This window comes from Pimephales promelas, chromosome 15 (genome assembly GCF_988280905.1).
Source record: "Pimephales promelas chromosome 15, fPimPro1.hap1.1, whole genome shotgun sequence".
Lineage (NCBI taxonomy): Eukaryota > Metazoa > Chordata > Actinopteri > Cypriniformes > Leuciscidae > Pimephales > Pimephales promelas.
This window is the reverse complement of record NC_142783.1, coordinates 6266061-6284928: the sequence shown is the minus strand read 5'-3', so window position 1 is coordinate 6284928 and position 18868 is coordinate 6266061. Positions and strand designations below refer to the sequence as shown.

The 18868-nt window shown below is 45.7% G+C and overlaps 1 pseudogene; it reads right to left on the bottom strand.

Annotated features, from left to right (window-relative positions):
* Positions 1–1502: 1502 nt before the first annotated feature.
* On the bottom strand, positions 1503–3293 carry LOC148973464 (uncharacterized; annotated as a pseudogene).
* Positions 3294–18868: the final 15575 nt, after the last annotated feature.

The following is an 18868-nucleotide window of genomic DNA, read 5'->3' as shown; positions in this document are numbered from 1 at the left end:
CACGAGACATGAAAAACAGGATGAACGCGTTTGAGAGAGTGTGGTACCCTGAGCTGTACAGCCGCCGGACTGATGACCTTAGTGATGGCATAAGGTCCAATGAGCCAGTTTCCGAGCGGGTGCCTGAAGGGGTAAATTACGCGTGGAAAGCAATACCCTTTGCCCACAAATGTACCTGGGAGCTTTAGAATGGCTACGATTGGCGATACAACGAGTACGTTCCCAGGTCCAGCTCAGAGCTGACCTCACCCTCCGCTAAGTGCGGCGACAACGCTGAATAAAAGGCCTGGACCGAGGGGACGGTGACCTCTGGTTCCTGAGAAGGAAACAGAGGTGGCTGGTAGCCCAGACAACAAGAAAACGGGGAAAGGCCAGTGGATGATGATGGCAGAGAATTATGAGCGTACTCCGCCCATGTCTATTGTTCACACCAGGAGGTGGGGTTATGAGCCGCCAAACAGCGGAGCATCCGACCGAGGTCCTGATTAGCGTGCTCAGCTTGCCCATTACTCTGTGGGCGAAACCCTGAAGACAGACTGGCAGTAGCACCAATCTGTTTGCAGAATTCCGTCCAAAAGTTAGAGACAAACTGGGGTCCCCTGTCTGAAGCAACATCAGAAGGAAGCCCATGAATTCTAAATACTTGATCCACAACCGCCTGAGCAGTCTCTTTAGCCGACGGAAGCATGGGTAGTGGAACAAAGGGAACAGTGAGAATCACTGTATTGCCACTGGAGGGGGGAAGCCCTGTGACGAAGTCCAGGGCAATATGGGACTAAAGCCGGGAGGGAATAGAGAGAGCTATTCCCATATCATATCATTTAAAAGCATGTGATATTTATATGTCATAAAGGCTTAAAAATATTTTATATTGGTTGTTAGTTAAAATAATTTTTATTGTGTGTAAACACAATTCTGCCCTACAAAGGCAAAAGGCAGTAACTGACCAGAGTGTCAAACTGAGAAAAATGACTTTAAAGTTTTTTGTTTTGTCCACACAAATGTATTATAGGTAGAGAAATGAAAATCTGGTGACTTGTTGCCCAGATGAAGAAATGTGTGTATATAAAAAATCTTGTGCTCAAAGTTGACCTTTGACCCTTATTTGTCAGATACTGTACTCTGCCTTTGTATTATTTACTAAAAAATAAGGAGTCGTGCAAAGGCAAAAGGCAGTAACTGACATATAATCAATATTTGCTTACCACCATTTAGAAGAAAATTAACTGATCACCTTCATTAAAGTCTCATGATCATGGCATTTGTTTTAGATGACACACAAATACTTAGACATGTCGTTGTTGCTATCCAGTGCTGGGAGTGCATTCAGTTGAAGTCAATGCGTAAACTAAAAAACTTCAATTTTGTGTGCAGAAAAACCAACAGATAGGTGACACAAGAGTGTACAGTGTGAATAAATACAACTATCTCTGATAATTAAAAACAATCATTTATTTGAAAGAGAACACAAATATATCAATTTATTAATGCATGGTTTGAAATTCATGTATAGAGATAAAAACAACGGTGGGCAACAACCTGCAACTACCTCCTCCATAAACATCACTCCACAAGAAGTGAGAGCCAGAAAGCCCTTCTGTTGGGGGGCATAAGAGGACAAAGTTTTTTTAAAATGTCTTCTTTCTTTGTCTTCTCAATGCCCCGGTCATGTGACCTCAGGGGAGGGGGCATCTTGAGATCAAACTTGGCCAGGAGGAAGTCCAGTTCAGGGAAGTCACAGTCTCTGTGGCTGTGCTTAAAGAAGAGGCTCCTGGACCCACACCGTAGCTGAATTTCAGCCATCTGGCTCAACTTCGGTCCCTTCTTCGTCTTTGCAGCGGAATGGCCATCTTTCCATTTCAACACATTTGCATTTTCCATCTCAATCACCTCCACCTTTTTTGAATTTGAGCTTGCCACCACACTGACAAAGTCTTCAAAGTCAAAGACATAGCCTCCAGGACGTTTCCTCATTTCTTGCTCAACACCATGATGCACACTATCGGCACTCATAAAAGTGTGACCCTTCTCAAAAAATTCCAAGGTGATGTCCTCCCTTGAGTTGGTAGACCAGTTCACAAGGCTGACCAGTGTGGACAGAAGGCACCAATTTTTATTTTGGGCAGAGCAGTTGTCCACCCAAAACACACTGTGGAGAAGGTCTCTCTCCTTCTCAACTGCCACAACATAGGCTGAAGCAATCTCTCCAGCACTGTGACCCGCCACGCCCTCATGCCAGACCACAGAGATGTTGGTTTTTTTATTCTTTTTTTTTGCCCACAGAGGCAAAGGTCTCGTGAAACGCCACAATTCGTCTGGTGAAGACTGCCGTTTTGACACCAGGCATGCGGGGCAACATTATAACCTTTTTGAGGTCCACACTTCTCACAGATGTGTCCTCTGGCCAGGTCCTCTCAGCATCAGCCTGATATGCTGCTCTGCTTTGCACAGCAGACTCCCTGTGTTGTAGCCATTTCTGGCACTGCAAGCAGTCCATCTGCGCACTTTCTTCGTGAGTATTTTTATGCTGATCATAAAGGAGGCACCTCACACTCCTCTTCACCAAGCTTGGTAAAGCTGATGTTACGCTGTTTTACCGCTTTTCTGTATGTTTCATACGAGCATTTATTGCCCTTTTCAATGAAGTCAGCATACATGAACCTAATTGAAATGTCACTAGGTAGGTAGCGACGATGTGGGGGCATGCTCCCGACGATAGTGGCTCACTGTGGGGTTGAATGACTCAATGTGGTCAATGACAGGCTGCAGGTCCAGTTTGTTGGCTGGCACATGACGTCCTCTCTGATCTCTGGGGAACACCTCACTGCCTATCTCACTCCCCATCACTGAAAGCACCAGGCTGTCGTTTGCTGGGTGGAACCCTAATGTGGTCAAAAAAGAACGTTTTACAGACTTTCTGTGGGATCTGATTCAAGTCCTTAAGCCTGTACACGAAGGACCAGCTCCGGCGACTCTTTTCTCCATTTACAGGTCTTGCTGTTGGTAGCTGGCTGACGGTATTATACACAAATGCCCGTTGGTTTGTGCAGTCCAGATCCCAGAACATTTGCCAGATTTGCTTTCGCTGCTCCTCGCAAAATCTGTCTGTGCATTTCCTCCTGCATTTCTGGCCACATGGATCTTGCATCGGTGGGGCTCTGCCTGGAGTGCAGGCGGATTCTGATGCGGGCAGCAGGTTGGTGGCCAGAGCGATGGTGGTGTCTGGAGCGGGCAGCAGGTTGGTGGCCAGAGCGATGGTGGTGTCTGGAGCGGGCAGCAGGTTGGTGGCCAGAGCGATGGTGGTGTCTGGAGCGGGCAGGAGGTTGGTGGCCAGAGTGATGGTGGTGTCTGGAGCGGGCAGCAGGTTGGTGGCTAGAGCGATGGTGGTGTCTGGAGCGGGCAGCAGGTTGGTGGCCAGAGCGATGGTGGTGTCTGGAGCGGGCAGGAAGTTGGTGGCCAGAGCGATGGTTGTGTCTGGAGCGGGCAGCAGGTTGGTGGCCAGAGCGATGGTGGTGTCTGGAGTGGGCAGGAAGTTGGTGGCCAGAGCGATGGTTGTGTCTGGAGCGGGCAGCAGGTTGGTGGCCAGAGCGATGGTGGTGTCTGGAGCGGGCAGCAGGTTGGTGGCCAGAGCGATGGTGGTGTCTGGAGCGGGCAGGAGGTTGGTGGCCAGAGTGTGGGAAAAGTCCACAGGAGTGTTGAAGGTGGTATTTGATGTGCTGCAGAACAGGTCATCTGAACAGAATGCTGGGAAACTAAAGTCCAGACAACTGTCGAGAATATGCCACGTTTTTGAAACATCAGAATCGCAGTCACCCTGAAAAGTGTCTGAAATGAGGAAAAAATAATTCTAATTAGACATGTACATTAAAAATAGAAGAAATATGAACATGAGATATGAAAAATTATATGTTTGAGGGCCTACCATTGTCCAGAATGATCCTTTTGGTTGTGCTTGGTTGTGCAGGGCCACAAGAAAGATCCACCTGTGGGACTGAAATTAACACAGAAAATCATTAACTAACTGTAACAAGCATTTAAGTCTCCCCAACATTCACGCAATAGATCTAGCATTAATACTTCTTACTTCAAGCAGAGAGAACCACCAAACTGTTGCATTTGCATATCAATATTGTAATTAGCAATTATTCTCAGTATATTTTTCTTTATTAGGCTACACCCCTGTAGTTTAGTGGAAGTGTTAAATAATATCAGGAAAGGCTAACCACTGCAATGAGAACCAGTTAGAGTCAACTCCATATATAACATATAACTATGTTTATTATGTTCATTTGTAAGTGACCTTTGGAGCCTACATTACTACATCACCGTGTATGTTTTGGCCAGTCATTTTAGTGAAAGCGCATGTAACTCAAAAGTAATGCATAAGTAATGTAATGCATTACAATTCAAAGGCAGTAACATTGTAATGTAAATAATGAATTGCTAAAGACAGTAACTAGTAATGCATGCATTGCATTTTGGAAGTAACTTGCCCAATACTGAAGATAATAAAGGTATTTTATGAAGTGGGTATTTTTATCAAGGGTTAAAGTGCTCGAGATGCACTGATCGGATTTTCTGCAGCATGACAAGAACTCGTCTAGTTGGACTATTTGTTTTTTGCCAAAACACCAAGGTAATCGAACAAACAAAAAGTTGTATGTGTACGTGGATAATATTTTGCAACAAATACACTTTATGCTGTTTCACTAACGCTAAATGACGCTAAATTACAGAAGACGCTTTGAAGCTAGCCTAGATAACTTGTGGATAGCTTGGTCTGAATACCAGCAAGGGATACGGACTATGTTCAAAACCTTTGAGGATTGTGGAAACATCGTAGATGACGTGTATTGCAATGGATTTTATGGAGTTACAAGAAAAGGTAGGATATGATTGTTTACTGCCGCCGTGCAGTATGTGTTAGCAGGCTACTGCCGCTGTGCAGTAATGTGTAGCATGATAGCTAGGCTGGGGCTAGTCTCGCGTAGCCAGACCTTCAGACTGACGGCTGAAGGTCTGGAATTCATAGCAGCTTTCTTTGGCCAAGGCCCGCCCATAAGGCCGTTTGACCGACATGTCAAACAACCAATTACAGTTCGTTTTATTCAGCGTCACGTTTCGGGGCGTGGAAATGTCCCCACAACAACAGACCGGCGTGCAACAAGTCAGTCAGCAGCAGTCACCGGAGGCGCTCGTTAACAATGGTCCGCGTTATTAAATTCACCCACGAACTCGCGCTCATGTCCATCTTATGCCCGCTTTGTCACACGGCCAGTTCAACCTCGTATAAATCAGGTTATGTGTGTAAATCACGTGCTCACGAGCGCTTCTCAATATGCGTACTTGTCTGTGCTTGTGTTCTTGTGGACTTGTAAAACGTCATCAGTCGCTGCCGAAGTACTGTTCCAATTCAAAGTTCGCATCTAGCCAAGTCCACTTCAAATCCCCGGATGTGTTCTTGATCCGCCCCGTTTACCAAGGATGCATCGAGAGGTGACTTGTGTGGACTTGAGATAGCCAGGTAACCCAGAATGCACCTCGCACCAACCAGCAAGCGTAAATGGGAGAGTAGAAAATCCGCGAAATATCAAAATACTACTGTTATTGAGTCATGAAATGTAATTTTAAGAGTGTTTCAGGCGAGAACGTGGTTGTTTAAATCTCAAATCTGTAGTTTATTTATAAAGATAGCGCCTATATTGTAAAATCTGACGTTTTCGGAGTTCTGACATCCAAGCCTTCAGCGGACACTCAGCGAGATCAACCCCGACTGGAACAGCTTATCCTCGGCTAGTGCTTCTGACGTTTGCCGCCGGCTCTGATCTCTCTAGTCTAGTGGATAAACCTTGATAACTCGTCTTGTGTATAAGTCTATCTTTAGTCTCATTAAACTATAATTTGTTCCATGGCGCAAAAAAAAAAAAAAAAAATAGTTTTTAAGGTTTCATGGCTATTTTTTTATATTGTCTTCACTATATGAACAATAAAATAAAATGACATAACCCTGTCTCTGTTTGATAAATGTCAATAAAAATCCAATGTTTCATATTTTTAAAATGAAAACAAAAAGATCATGTTCATTTTGTTATAATATATGCAGTGAAGAGAATCGCGTTGACTGAACCACAGGCCATTAGGCTATTATAGGCTGTTTTTTGTTAATGAAGAGTCAGAGGGGTGTTTTATAACATATTTCGTCTTATTGTTGACGAAAAGATGCAGAGTTGTAGCAAATTTCGTTTTATTGTTGCCTAAAATATAGAGTAGAGCATGCTGAGTGACGCGATTAAGTACGCTCTGTTCCATTTGCAGAAGAACCGGACTTGCGTCCTCGCATCCTCGGGAGTTCATTCTCCGGAGTCGAACATGCAAGTCTGAACTACCAAGGACGCAAGTCCGAAGTCTGCGTACTTGGTATTGAGAAACGGCCCCGGCGCTGCTCGTGCGTCACAGTTATGTTCATAAATTGCTCCCTGTTCACTGTAACCGGCTCGTCTCATTCAAAACAGCCAGCTGTAACGTTAGCTGTCAGCGAGCCGCAGCACATTGAATACTCGCAGTCAAACGTTTGACTCTGCAGTATCTTATGCACCTTATAATCCAGTGTGCGCCCTATATATGAATACTGAATCTCGGCCAGCTGCGATGTCAGCGTCTGTTGTTTCATGTTTGCCCACAAACGTGGCTGATATCCCCTTCGCAATTAAGTACTTCACTTGATCTTCCATAATCGATAGGAGGGGACATACAACTACGTTTAGCTGATCTTGATTAATGCTCATTGTCACTCATAAACACAACAGTTTTTCTTCCGCAATCACACTTCTGCGCTTTGTTTCCCGGTGGACCGAAAATAAACGCGACACTGACGCCCCCCGGAAATCCGATAAAATTCAACCAATCAGATGACGACTTCGACATTCCTGAAGTGTTTCCAGTTAAGTGTACCATATGCATCAGACGTTTAGCCAACGTTCCGTGGGCGTGACGTCTGAGGCTGAGACTAGGCTGGGGCTAACATGTCAACATTGAATAGGCTACATTCCTGCAACGTCTGCACCTCTGGATTGTCGGCACAGAATGGATTGCTGAGTGATTTTTAATTATTTAAGTATTAGATGTCATGCTGTCTAGGTATCTGTTGACCATGTTTTGGTTGGTGTTGGTGTGCTGGCTATTAAGTAGACTAGTTAGCTTCTTCGTCAGTTGCTTGTCCTAGCAATTCTAAATTAACGTTAAGTATATGGCACTTTCATACTTCATCTAATGCATTATTTTATAAGATAATTTCTTACCTTGGTCTTCATGTCTTCTTTTCAACTCCACCATCATTCTCCCTCGAGAGCAATTTGCCATTCTTACAGAAGTTCAACACTTGATAAAACAACCACTCAACACATTTGACAGCTCGTTTTTTATTTGGATATTTGTGTGTTATAGAAGTAAGTGATTTAGTGACAATACATGGACAGTAACTGAAGCGCGGCAAATTTTTATGGACAGTAAAACAAAGGCAGATCATCGTAACTGCAAGGTGGCACCGTAACATCTCTTTTATGAATGGCTTAACAAAGGCAGAGTACGTAACTGGACTGGTAAATGGTAACTGCAGTTACCGCTTTCTGCCATGGTTGCTTGTATGGTTTTGGGAGTTACTGTGAACACAACCCTCTATTTTTTCGAAAAAACAGTCAAATTGAGTATAGATATTTATCCACATGATAAAGGAGGTCTTTAATATCCCAAAAATGACATTAACTCATTTTTGACCAAAAATGCAGTTACTGCCTTTTGGCTTTGTAGGGCAGAATTTATGTGCAATTATTTGTGAAACTACATAGAAGTATTTTGTATGTCTTCTGTTTTCTTCTGTAGTTTTCATGGTTTTCATGGTGAATGGTGCACGTTGAGAGGAATAAATAAATCGACACCCCCGTTTGAAACTCTCTACGTCTTGATAAACAAATCCAAGGGGCCGCTACAGTGAAAACTCATCGCTGCTCCAGCCCTGTCATCCCTGGTGAGAAGCTGACGCCATCACATCCGTGGTCCAACTACCAACCTGATACCGGCCAGTTTACATCGCTTCCATCCAACTCCTGCACCCAGGCAAGACTTGAAATGGACAGCATGCTTAAGGTACAACTAGAGATGCAAAAAGAGACACTGGATGGCAAGGAGCAAAAAGGCTAAAAAATTGACAATTCTTCACTCGCAAACTTACAGCATAACTGAAGTGACCTTAAATAATAACGTGTTATTATAAGGTCAAATTAACTTGTGAGCTAATTCTCAGTTCCTAACGCTTCTGAAATTTGTGACTATTTCAAGACCAATACAATGTGCTTGTGTTGTGTCTATTTATGAAAAGGCTGAATTTTGTTGTTACTGTTTTATACAAAAATCCTTTTGGAAGTCCATAATCTGTTCAACATGACATCATGACTTTTGTGTAAACATACACGCCACTTTCAAGTCAAGTGGCGTGTTATCTATACGCATTTTGAGCTATCCGCGTGTATGTCTACGCCGTTAACTGTCCGAGTGATTCCGCATGTATGTACACGCTGTTAAATGTCAGAGCGAAACAAAGCAAAATGTAGATCTACATCTGGGGAGCTATATTTTTTTTCCTAGGATGGTAGGGGAAGACGCATAAATGGTATGAACCCAAGTGACGGGTAGGTTTAGGGATGGGGGTTGGGGTAGATCATATTATATATACAGTAATGTAACGTTAAGTCAACAGCATTCATAAACACACTGAAAAGCGATTATGCGTGTTGATAGCATGCCAAAAATGAAAATACGAATTGGCATGTCATACATACGCCATTTCATGAGATCAGTCTGATCTGTTAGTGCTTGGTATAAATATTACTCTGTGGTAAAAGATAACGACAGCTTACAAGTGTAAATTCAGGCATAGGACAATCAAATGCTACACTCGACTTAAAGCATTAGCACAAACAAACAAGATTTCACGTAATAACACACCTGTCAGGTCCAGCTCACATGAAAAAAGCTAACAGAGAAAGGTCAAGAGATGCATGACCGAGACACCAGAACACATGAGAAAGCATTTAACAAGACCTATGAATCTTAAAAGCTGATATCAAGGGAGACTAGGAAAAAATTAAAGACCCTCTGTTCATCAGAAGACATTAATGAATTACAGCAAGATTAAAGCAAAGCAGGATGAAGGAGGCCAGCAGTATGAACCTATCCTACGTATCGGTAACACCACACCAGAGATTGTAAAGAAAATGGATGGCTGTGTTACGCTAACAAAAGACATTTGTGATCTCATAAGTAACCGTATAGAGACTATTAATCAAGATTATAATGACCAACTTGAGAAAGAAAGGGTAGGGGAAACATTAAACAAAGATGAATATGGGTCTGTCTTTGGCCACACTAAAGCTGAAACGGTAAGCTGAGCGGAGTCACCAGAGAGATTTAGCAACAACTCCAGCTCAGCCAGTACCCACAGCAGTAGAGTAGATGCACACGCACAGCTTGCGGCTAAGCTGGAACAATCAAAAGCCATGAAAGAAATCCAAAAACACAGCAAGCATATCTTCACAAGTTAGAGAATGAATGGAAACTTAAAGAGGCAAAAATGTTAGTAGAAATAAAAACAAAAAGAGGTAGAAATGCAACAACAGTTGGAACAAGAGAGAGACAAATTGCAGCAGTTACAAGCAGCAAAAGATGTTGCTATAGCAATAGCTCGTGTGAGAGCATATGATGATTTTGAAGGTTTTGAAAACCATGATGAGGAGATTGACAAAACGTCTCGGGTTATGACTATAACCCTCGTTCCCTGAGAAGGGAACGAGACACTGCGTCGATAAAATCGACTCTTTGGGGACGCTCCCTAAGCGTGCACCTCTGAAGTATGAATGAAACTAATCCAATCCTGATTGGTGTTGCGTCGTGACGTTACATGTGACGGCATACCCAGAAGTATAAAAGTGACACTCACAACACACACTAGCCTCGGATGAAGCAAGACGCTCAAGGGTCTAAAGAGGCATGGCAACACGACGCCGTGTCTCGTTCCCTTCTCAAGGAACAAGGGTTATAGTCATAACCCGAGACGTTCCCTATCGAGGGAACTCAACACTGCGTCGATAAAATCGACTCTTTGGGGAATGAGTGCCCACTAAGCCACGCACCGAACAGACCCGCCCCAGAGTAAAACTGATTAGGCACTCAGCAAGGGCCGAGTATGTGTGCACCGGGCGTACCGGGAAGGTTGAGACTATAAAACCTGATGAAAGTATGTGGGGTAGCCCAGCCGGCTGCCTCACAGATCTCCTGTAGAGGTACTCCCGACAGAAAGGCCCTAGAGGAAGCCATGCCTCTAGTTGAGTGAGCCCTTAAGGCCAAAGGTGAAGGCAACCCGCGCACCTTATAAGCCTCAGTAATAGCCTGGACAATCCAGTTACTTATAGTCTGTTTGGTCGCCGGGAGCCCCCTCTTAGGTGACCCAAAGCATACTAACAACTGGTCCGATCTTCTCCAAGAAGCGGACCTTTCCAGGTATATACTCAAAGCTCTGACGGGGCAGAGCAAGTGAAGCCTCTCTTCTTCTGCCGACACATGAAGTGGAGGATGGAACGCCTGAAGGACTATAGAGCGAGCCGTATTTGAAGGAACTTTAGGCACGTAACCTGTACTTGGGTGCAAAACAGCCTTTACTCTGCCAGGGGCAAACTCCAAGCAAGCTGGCGTTACCGCCAGGGCCTGGAGATCTCCCACCCTCTTAAGAGAGGTAATCGCTAAAAGAAAGACCATTTTTAGTGTTAAGTCCTTAGGTGAAGCCGACTCTAAAGGTTCGAAGGGAGCCAGGGATAACCCTTCCAGAACTATTGCCAGGTCCCAGGCAGGAACCCTGGACCTGGTCGCCGGCCTCATCCTCCAAGCACCACGGAGAAACCGAATGACCAACTGGTGCCTCCCCAGAGGTCCACCATCTACTGGCGCGTGGAAAGCCGAAGCGGCAGCCACGTACACCTTAAGAGTGACGGGGAGAGACCCACAGAGAAACGATCCTGAAGGAAATCCAGAACTGAAGCCACCGGGCAGTTTACTGGATCCAACCTTTGTTCTCTACACCAAGTGAGAAACACATTCCACTTGAGGCCATATAATCTCCTGGTAGATGGAGCCCTAGAGCTAAGTATGGTTTCAACCACTCCGGCTGATAAGCCATCATTCAGGTACTGAACCCCCTCAGAGGCCAGACCCACAGCTTCCACAGCTCTGGGCGCGGGTGGAAGATTGTGCCCTCCGCCTGAGACAACAGATCCCTCCTCAGAGGAATCTGCCACGGCGGAGCTATGAGGAGTGATATTATGTCCGAGAACCATACTCTTGTCGGCCATCTTGGGGCAACCAGAAGTAGACTGACGGACCCTCTCCAGGACTCCCGGGATCAGAGCGATCGGGGGAAATGCGTACAGGCGAAGCCTCGGCCAAGCCTGTACCATGGCATCCAACCCCAGTGGGGCTGGATGTGAGAGGGAGAACCAAAGTGGACAGTGGGACGTCTCTCGAGACGCAAACAGATCCACTTCCATTGGTCCGAACCTCTCCCATATCGACTTCACCACCTCCGGATGAAGTCTCCATTCCCCGGGCCTCAGCCCCTGCCTCGACAGGATGTCTGCTCCCTGATTCTGAACCCCTGGAATATACATTGCCCTTATTGACAGTATCTTCCCCTGGGACCAAAGGATAATTTGATGCGCCAGTTTGCACAGAGGGCGCGATCGGAGTCCCCCTTGTCGGTTCAGGTAGGCCACCACTGACGTATTGTCTGTCCGTATTAAGACGTGGTGACCCTTGATGTCTGGGAGGAAGCTCCTCAAAGCCCTGAACACAGCCATCATCTCCAGGCAATTTATATGCAAAGTGCGATGATGGTCCTGCCACAGACCCCTGCAGAGAATGAAGGCACCTGCGCGTTACTCTGATCATACGAAACGGATTCTCTTTGGGGGAGAACCCCTTGGTTTTCAACCACCACTGGAGGGGCCTCATGTGAATGAGGCCCAGAGGAATAATGCTGGATGCCGCTGCCATGAGGCCCAGCATCCTTTGAAAGTGTTTCACAGTGATAGCTTGGCCCAGCTTCACCCTGGATACCATCGCCAGAATTGACTAGATGCGTGCAGGAGACATTCGTGCCTGCATTGTAGTCGAGTTCCGCACGACTCCCAAAAAAGTCGTAGTCTGGGATGGTTCTTGCACACTCTTCTTCAAATTGAGTCTTAATCCTAATTTTTGAATATGGCCAAGAACGACATCTCGATGCCGAACTGCCATCTCCCGAGACTGAGCCAGGATAAACCAGTCGTCGAGATAATTCAATATCCGAATCCCTTGAAGTCTCAGTGGAGCAAGGGCTACGTCCATACACTTGGTGAATGTACGGGGAGAGAGTGCTAGGCCGAACGGAAGAACCCGATATTGGTACGCTTCGCCCCCGAAAGCGAACCTCAGATATCTCCTGTGACATGGAAGGATGGAGATGTGAAAATAGGCGTCTTTCAGATCTATCGTGACAAACCAGTCCTCGGACTTGATTTGACTCACGATTGTTGGAATGGTCAAAATTTTGAACTTGAACCTCCTCAGAGATCGGTTCAACACCCTGAGATCCAAAATTGGCCTTAACCCCCCATCCTTTTTTTGGAACTATAAAGTACCGGCTGTAAAACCCGGACTCCCTGTCTACCGAAAGAACACGTTCTATGGCTCCTTTCAACAGCAGAGTCTGTACTTTTTGTTCCAGCACCTGAGCCTGCTCTGGGACCACCGTAGTGTGCACCACCCCAGAAAACTTGGGGGGGCGGTGCAAGAACTGCAGTCTGTTCACAGCTCATATTATCTGCAGGACCCATGCAGATATGTTGGGAAGATATAATACCACCCCTCTACAAAATCTACTAAGGGTACCAGCCTCTTGAGGCTGGCCTCTGGTGTCTTCGGAGTATCTTTTTCGACTACCTGAAGCTGAATACTGGCAGGCTGTAGTCGATCCGGTCCCTGCGACCATAACCGATGTTTTAAAATCGTATTTTCGCTGGAAATTGATGCGAGCCGAAACGCTGCTAACGGCGGACATGCATCTTTTCCTAGAGGGCCCCGCTGTGAGAACAACCTCGGTTGCCTCACTGCGGAGGGGGCAGCCCTCTGAAGTCCTGCCGTGGCTAGGACTTCTTTTCCGAAGCCCTCCTAGCCTGAATGACGTCCCTCAGGTCGCCCCTCTGGCCGGAGGACTTCGGTTTTTGAGAGCGTTTCCTCTGTTGCCAAGTCCCCGGAGGGGGGGCTCTGGAGGAAACGCTCCGCCCCTTTGCTCTGCCCTGTGGGAGGAGCTGGCTGATGGCTGGGGCTGATCGCTTTGCCCCACCCTACTTGATTTGGCCTTCGCTTTTCGAGGGGAGGTACTGCTGGAACGCCGCAGATTGTTTTTTTTTTTACTTCTGAAACCTGTCGACGGCCGAATTAACGGCGTCGCCGAACAGGCCAGAAGGCAAAAGCGGCGCATCCAGCAGGAAGGACCTATCTTTTTCCTTAAAGGGGGGGTTGACTGCTTTTTTTCTTTGCATTATTGTATTTATGGGGTGCAATATAACATGATTGGCTAAACTGTCGCTCATGTTGTCCGGAAGGTTTAACGCCCATTACCTTTACGGGCGGAACGTGAGCTCCGGTCCAGAATGCAAATATGTGTCGATCTGCAGTATCAGTTTGAGGCAGAATCAGACCGAGAAACCCGCGATGAAGAGAGTCAAACAGAACCTCACCACACACAGCTCTTAATAAACGTTTCTGAATGATAATTTGCTACATTTTTTAACTTTTTGTACATTTGTTTTACACAATAGCATCTGACTGGCAACAATAGCAACTGACTGGCTACCAATGTCATACTCAAACAGCGTTGGCATGTTTACGTTCTTGATCAAATCGAAAATAACGTCATAAAGCATATATACATGAAAAATAAGTTTGAAGCATTAGTACTTTTTAAGATCCATAAAAAAAATTAAGATCCATAATGTTTGTACGAGTTTGTCGTGGACACAAAATAGCAAATGCTAACTAGTAGTGGCTATAAAGCCAGCGCTGGCATTTGAAAACAATAAAACACAAGGCTAACGTTACGTCTGGAATTATACATGCAAATACATTTAAAGTGATGAAGTCTTAGCCTACTTACAGATTGTGGCCCAACACTGCTGCCTCTGTTTTAAAGTCGGAACTGCTTCATGTTTCTTGTTGAATCTGAAGTTGAACTCGTGGAGATTCTGGAAGCTGTCTTCCGTAAAATGCGCAGCACAGAGAGCTAGATTATGATCGTCATTTTCAGGAACATAATCAAACATAAATTGTATCCATTGTTGGGGAAGTATAGCGTCCATGGGAAGCCCGAAACACAGAAAACCTGACAGCTGCGTGAACAACACACTCGACGAGTCGACGTGCCTCAGAAATATACGCATGCCGTTTTCTGCATATTCCGAGGGAGGGGTTAATGCAAATGTGCGGGTTAGTGACGTACCATAACCCAGCTGTAGTCCCAATCCAGTCGTTTTTGTAGGCAATTATACTTCCTGATTTTTAAAAGACGATATCTCTGCTTACATTGAACTTTCAGCGCTGCAACTTTGCAGATACTGTTCATGCACCAACAGCAACATTACACACTATTTAAAATTAAAAAAGTGAAATCGCAGTCAACCCCCCCTTTAATTCCAGATAGGTTTAGCCACAGATGCCTCTTCCTTGGCCACCATGGCCCCCATAGAGCGGCCAATAGCGCGGGCTGTTTCCCTAGTGGCCCGGAGAGACAGATCTGTGGCTTTTCTCAACTCCGAGATGTCCTCAGGAGTAGGCCCCTCCCCCTCATCCAAATCTTTCAGGAGGTCGGCCTGGTATGCCTGCAAGATCGCCATAGAGTGCAGACATGAACCAGCCCAACCTGCCGCCATGTAAGCCCTGCCCACTAATGCAGATGTTTCCCTGCAGGGCTTACTAGGCAACACCGGGGTTTTTAGGGAAGACGCCAATTCGGGAGAGAGATAGCTCGCTAAAGCCTCCTCCACCTTCGGCATCTTCCCATATCCCATGTCTCGAGCCCCCAAAACATTGCTGTAATCTATTATGCTGGGACTCGAAACACGGGACGAGTGCCGTCTTTCCCACGATCTTGTGATCTCTTTATGGAGATCGGGGAAAAACGGCAAACCCCGGTGGTGAGGCTGTGACCTGCGTTGCAGGTAACGCTCGTCAAATTTGCTCGTGACTTGCGTTTCCTGCTCATGTTGTGGCCAGCTGATGTTTAGCCTGGCCACAGCGCGAGTCACAACTTCCACCAGCTCCTCATAAATTAGGCCGTGTGATGGCGCGCTGAGATCACGGTCGTCCGTACCAATGCTGAGCATGTCCACTTCCTCAGAAGCAGACAGCTCAAGCATCGGGACCTGATCGCGGGCAGGAGAAACCGCAGCGCGGGCTCCCACACCACTCTCAGAGGCCGCGGGATCAGCCGATGGAGAGCGAGAAAATGCCTCAGCATTCTGACTCTCCTCTGCCAGATCCCGCTGCGAACCCCAGGATCTCAATCGCCGCATCGCCTCGACGAATCCGGGACCGGAACCCTGGGGAACGCGAGCCTGACCGTGCTCGTCAAAGCACACCAGCCGGGAGCGCAGCACTCTCATAGGCATAGCCTCACAGTGTTCACAAGCAGCCCCCTCGAGAGCTGCCTGTGCGTGCCGCACTCCCAAACAACTCACACATAGACAGTGTGCGTCCCCACCCGTGATGTAACGAGGGCAGGGATGCACACACCTCTTGAATTGCTCACTGGCCATATTACTTTCTTTTTTTCTTAGATAAGAGACAAACAACACCAAATAAGACAGACAGTTTCACATGTAGCGCTTTCTGAAGCGCGAAAGCTAGTGTGTGTGTTGTGACAGCGTCACTTTTATACTTCCGGGTATGCCGTCAAGGCGTGAAAAGCTGTATAAGGTTTCTTTTATCGAGATTCAGATAGCGCATACCATGGAGCATGGAAAGTCTTACATGACAGATAGGGGAACCCATTCATCATACAAAACGCTTTCTGAGCTAAGCTCATGAGATGGCAAAAAATAATCACAAGCAACCCACTAGCTCTACAAGTGTTCGCTGACTTCCTTCAAGGCTGCACTGAGGCGATCCCACGTCAAAGGACTAGCTATCCTTAACGATTGTGAGGAAAACCACAAGTTGCTCAAAAAAACTACAAGAATGGATTGTGCACAAGTGGAGTTGAATTGTTGTAGAGGAACTTGACACATCAGGCAGCTATCCAGATCTTGCATGCTTTACAAAGTTCCTGAGCAAAGAGGCACGGATAGCTTGTAACCCTATTGCTTCTCCATTGTTGATAAATTTCAAGGTCACAGATGAAAGATCACCATAGAGAGCCAAACTGTCAACACAAATACACAAAGAAAGAGTTTCGCTCAGGAGAAACAAGAAACAAACAGCAGTAAACTAAAATCACCCTGCTACGTCTGTAAAAGTGAAGTTCATAACATCACCAAGTGTCCCACCTTCGCAGTGAAGAGTGATGAAGACAAAAGAGCATTCATCTGTGAAAATCGGCTCTGCTTTGGGTGCCTGAGGAAGGGTCACATGACCAAAGATTGTAAGAGGCGACACACATGCAACGTATGCAGCCGTCATCACCCAACCTGCTTGCACGAAGACAGGAAACAAAGACCTGTGGAATCAACAACGAATAGTTCTTCTCTTCACTTCCACAGAAAACCATGCAAGCTTTGAAACGCACAAGGTCGTAAAGTCCCTGTAAAGTCAAAATTAAGTATGTGTTCTGAGTTTGTCACACCACAGAAAAATGTGTTATTAGCCACCCAGCCAAATTTGAATGATAAAAAAATTGTTGCGTGCGGGAGACATTCATGCCTGCATTGTAGTCGAGTTCCGCACGACTCCCAAAAAAGTCGTTGTCTGGGATGGTTCTAGCACACTCTTCTTCAAATTGACAAACAAATTGGGTGTTGGCGGTGATCCTCAGAATTTCATCAAGGTTGGCTCTCTAAAAACCTCTTCTTGATGTGATCGTTTTTAGGGAATTTAAATGAAGATACCGATCTGTTTTGTACATGATCGCATCCAGGTAGCCTATGCATGTCCGTGTCGAAGGCATAGCTAGGTAGCAAACTGTAGGCTCAGCTGTAGTAACTAATAGTACTGACAGTCACTCGCGATTGAGCAGTGAATGAATGTGCTCGGGGAGTGTTATTGTGTGTTAGGGGAGAGATCAGACTCTGTGCGTCATCAAATAGGGGCGTCTCCAGGAGCTCATGGGCTCCAGTGCATCATCAAGCCCTGTTTTAGCCCCGCCCAAACAATCCGTAAAATTGCAATGGTGAAAAACTGTTTAACGGTCTAACTCCACATTTCAGTACTTCACAGTTCACAGTCTTTGTAATGTTTTAGCAATACATATGTAATATTTATAATGTGTTTAGAAATTTTTTGTAGAATTGCCTTTACAGGGACTTTAACACAACGTGCTTCCTCTACCTCAAGTATCGTCCCAGTCCTTGTGTCTTCAATACAAGAGCCACACAGAAAAGTACTTACGTACGCAATACTGGACACCCAGAGTGACTCAACGTTTTTCTTAGAAGATGTACTTGACAAACTGAATGTTGATGCCCAGCCAGTCAAACTAAAATTGAGTACTATGATGGCTATTGACGCAATCATATCTAGCAAGAACATCCATGGTCTACAAGTTCGAGGACTGCAATCTAAGAACCACATCTAAGTACAGCAGGCTTACAACTGTGACTTTATTCCAGTGGACAAGTCTTACGTCCCAACAAAGGAAACAGCATTACAGTGGCCTCATCTCAGACAATTGGCAGATAAGCTACCACCTCTTCAAGACTGTGATGTAGGGCTCCTGATTGGATATGAATGTCTATCAGCACTGGCTCCTCTTGAGGTTATAATTTGGGAGAAAATTCAACCGTTTGCACAGAGATCAAAACTAGGATGGAGTATCATAGGCTCATCAAACTCTCACCTAGACAAACAAGGAAGTCAGAGCTTTGTGCGTCAGCTCATAGTAAAAGAACTGCCAATTCCATTGGTGACAGATGTTCTAAAGGCCCTAGAATCAGACTTCACAGAGAGAACTTATGAAGATAAATATGTCTCAGAACGATGTTCATTTTATATAGTTCCTCAGTGACAACATCACGCAGAAGAAAGATGGACATTATGAGATGCCCCTCCCTTTCAAAGGCAACAGTCCACCCAACCTATCAAACAACAAGAGGCTAGCCACAGTTCAACAGCAGTGCCTTAAGAAGAAATTAAAGACCTATAAATAATATTATGATCAATACAAAACGTTCATGGAAGAAACATTTAACATGGGCGATGCAGAGCCTGCCGCTACAACATCTGCTGGAGAGACTGAGTGGTACCTTCCGCATCACGGGATCTATCACCCCAGAAAACCAGACAAGCTGACAGTTGTATTTGTCCAGCCAAATTTCATTGGGTTTCTTTAAACGACACTCTACAAACTGGGCTGATCTTATCGATCCTCTGGTTGGAGTTCTTTGCCGCTTCAGGAAGGAAGGCCATAGCGATTATCTGTGATATCGAAAGAATGTTTTATCAGTTCTCTGTCACTCCTGAATTCTGGGATTATCTGAAATTCCTCTGGTGGAAAGGTGGAGATTTTGAGAAGGAACCACAGGAATACAGGATGACATGGATTCATCTCTTCGGAGGCACCTGGTCCCCACGATGC